This window comes from Petaurus breviceps, unplaced genomic scaffold (assembly GCF_028583685.1).
Source record: "Petaurus breviceps papuanus isolate PSGF00001 unplaced genomic scaffold, PetGlider_PUasm1.0 183, whole genome shotgun sequence".
NCBI lineage: Eukaryota > Metazoa > Chordata > Mammalia > Diprotodontia > Petauridae > Petaurus > Petaurus breviceps.
In genome coordinates this window covers 16,292,322-16,295,970 of record NW_027185791.1, presented here as the reverse complement: position 1 = coordinate 16,295,970, position 3,649 = coordinate 16,292,322, and the positions used below count along the sequence as shown (strand labels likewise).

Sequence of the window (3,649 nt, the reverse complement as noted above, 5' to 3'; positions counted from 1 at the left end):
AGCAAGATATAGTTTTTTTTTCCCTTTTCTCTTTTAATTAGATTTATTTCTACTTTTGCTTTGTCTGAAATCATGATTGTTACCCCTACTTCATTTGCTTCAGCTAAAGCATAATAGAGTCTACTCCTGTGCGTATCTCTCTGTTTCAAATGTGTTTCTTGTAAACAATATATTGTAGGATTCTGGTTTTTAATCCATTCTACTATATGCTTTCATTTTATGGATGAGTTCATCCCATTCACATTTATAATTATGATAACTATGTATTTCCCTCCATACTATTTTTTGACTTATCACCTTCTCTCACCCTTTCCCTCCTCAAAAGTGTTTTACTTCTGATCACCACCTTCCCCAATTTATCCTCCCTTTTCCCCCCTACTATCCCTGATCCTTTTTGCTTCCCTATGGGGCAAGATATATTTCTGTATCCAACTGAGTGTATGTTATTCCTCCTTGGAGATAATTTTCATGAGAGTAAGGTTTAAACTTTGCCCACCACCCCCACCCCATCTTCCCTTCCGTTGTAATAGCTCTTTCTTGCCTCTTTTACATGGGATAATTTACCCCATTTAGTCTCCCCCTGCCCTTCCCCTTCTAGCAGTGCAGTTTTCTTTCTTTTTTCTTTTTTTTTTTGGAGGGCTGTCAAAGACACCTTATATCCACATCCTCTGTCTACATATACTTTTTCTAATTGCTCTTATAGTAATAAAGCTCTTAAGAGTTACAAATATCTTGCCATATAGAAATATAAATAGTTTAACCTTATTGAATTTCTTATGTTTTCTCTTTTTATTTGAGGTGAACTTGTATTTGGAGGTGAACTTTTTTATTCAGCTCTGGTACTAAGGATGCTTGAAAGTCTTCTATTTTATTAAATATCCATTTTTTCCCTGAAAGATTATATTCAGTTTTGCTAGGTAGATGATTCTTAGTTATATTCCTAACTCCTTTGCCTTCTAGTATATCATATTGCAAGCCCTTTGGTTCTTTAATGCGGAAGCTGCCAAATCCTGTGTAATACTGACTATAGCTCCACAATATTTGAATTGTTTCTTTCTGGCTGCTTGCTGTACTTTCAATTCCTGGGAGTTTTCATTTGAGGATCTCTTTCAGGTGATAAGCAGTGATTCTTTCAATTTCTATTTTGCCCTCTAGTTCTAGTAGATCAGGGTAGTTTTCTTTGATAATTTCTTGAAAGATGTTGCCCAGACCTTTTTTTTTTTATCACAGCTTTCAGGTAGTCCAGTAATTCTTACATTATCTCTCCTGGGTCTATTTTCTAGGTCAGTTGTTTTTCCAGTGAGAAATTTCACATTTTCTTCCATTTTTTTAACTTTTAAAAATTTTGTTTTATCATATCTTGATGTCTCACAGAGTCATTGGTTTCCACTTGCTCAATTCTCATTTTTAAGGAATTATTTTCTGGGGGCAGAGTCAAGATGGTGGAGTAGAAACAGGACTTCCTCAGGGATCCAGCTTCCACCTCCTCCAATTCATGTAAAAAAATGACCCTAAACAAATTTGGAGCCACAGAACCCACAAAATGACAGAGAGAAGCTAATCTCCCACTGAAGACAGTCCAGCTGGCTGGCAGGAAGGGACCAGCTCAGCGTTCTGGGAGCCAAGCTCAGTGCTCTGGGAGCCAAGCCCAGCCCCCTGCAAGCCAGAGGTTTTAGCTTCAGGGTGTCCTGACCAGCCCTGGCTGAAGGGACTTCAGATCACCAACCCATAGATGCCAAGGACAAAGGGAGAGATCAGTGTAGACTTTGTGGGAACAGAGAATTTGGGAATTCCATCTGGCCTTTGCCCCCAGGGCGAGAAACAGTTAAGAGCCTTACAGCTGCCACCACATGGCTGCTTCAGAGTCCCAGGCCTGCAGATTGTAGGCAGACCAAGCGATCAGTCTGAGGGGTAATCACTCTTGCTTTAACCTGCTTGGATCTGGATCACTGTCCTGAGTGGAGATCCTGGGGTGTGTAAACAGTTTGCCAGAGAGTGTGTGGAGGCTTCAGAGAGGGCACCCAACTAATAGCTCCAGCAGCTGCAAAAACCCCAGCTATTGGGATAAAGCTCCCCCTCCTGGTAGCAGATTTCTACTGTGGCAGAAGGCTCAAAAGTCAAGTAATTGAGTGGCAACATGAGGAAGCAAAGCAAACAGAGGAATCCAACATTAGACTCCTATTTTGGGGACAAAAAGGATCAAAGCATGGAACAGGAGGAAGACAATGAAGTCAGAACTCCTGCACCAAAAGCTTCCAAGAAAAATACAAGCTGGTTATAGGCCATATAGGAGCTTAAAAAGGATTTTGAAAACCAAATAAGAGAAGTGGAAGAAAAATTGGGAAGAGAAATGAGAACAACGCAAGAAAATTATGAAATGAGAGCCAACAACCTGACTGAAGAAATTAACACCTTAAAAAATAGACTAACCCAGATGGCAAAAGAGGCTCAAAGAGGCAATGAGGATAAGAATGCCTTAAAAAGCCAAATTTGCCAGATGGCAAAAAATTCTCAAAAGCTCACTGAAGAGAATCACTCCTTCAGAATTAGATAGGAGCAAATGAAAGCTAGTGACTTTATGAGAAATCAAGATACTATTAAACAGATCCAAACAAGTGAAAAAAATAGAAAGCAATATGAAATATCTCATTGGGAAAACCACTGACCTGGAAAATAGATCCAGGAGAGATAATTTAAAAATTACTGGACTACCTGAAAGCCATGATCAAATAAAAGAACCTAGAATTCACCCTTCAAGAACTTCTCAAGGAAAACTGCCCTGATATTTTAGAACCAGAGGGCAAAATAGAGGTTGAAAGAATCTACTGGTTCAGTCGACTCCAGGCAGTGGAGGGGAAGGAGCGACGCCCTCCTCTTCCCTCAGCCTCCTTCCCTCGCTGGCTCATTCTTTTCCAGAACCATGGCCTCCGGTGTGGCTATCTCCCTGTGATCAAGGTGTTCAACTACGTGAAGGTGTGCAAGTCCTCGACCCCAGAGGAGGTAAAGAAGCGCAAGAAGGTGGTGCCCTTCTGCCTGAGCGAGGACAAGAAGAACATCATGCTGGAGGAGGGCAAGGAGATCCTGGTGTGCGACGTGGGCCACACCATGGACGACCGTACACCACCTTCGTCAAGATGCTGCCAGACAAGGATTGCCGCTACTTCTAAGACACCACCTAGGAGACCAAGGAGAGCAAGAAGGAATACCTGGTATTCATCTCCTGGGTCTCCGAGTGCACCCCTCTCAAGAGCAAAATGATCTACACCAGCTCCAAGGACGCCATCAAGAAGAAACTGACAGGAATCAAACACGAATTACAAGCCAATTGTTACTAGGAAGAAAAGGACCGCTGTACTCTGGCTGAGAAACTGGGGGTCAATGTGGTGATTTCCCTGGAGGGGAAGCCCTTGTGAGTCTCCCACCTCTGGCCCCCCTTCTGGGGTGACCCCCTTCCAGCCAGACCCAAGGGGCCAGGAGAATCCTAGCAGAGACAGGGCAATCCCTTCACCCATTTGCCAAACTGCCCCCAACCCCGACCTCCCCCACTTCACCCCAGGGGCTCTGGCCTTCCCAAGCCGACTTTGATATTCTCATTCCTCTTGAGCTGTAGCAGACCAAGGTTCCCCCAGAGGCCCAGAAGGGGTGAGGC

General features: G+C 43.2%; 1 pseudogene; it reads left to right on the top strand.

Annotated features, from left to right (window-relative positions):
* Nucleotides 1-2,920: 2,920 nt before the first annotated feature.
* LOC138160992 (cofilin-1 pseudogene) lies at nucleotides 2,921-3,413 on the top strand (annotated as a pseudogene).
* Nucleotides 3,414-3,649: the final 236 nt, after the last annotated feature.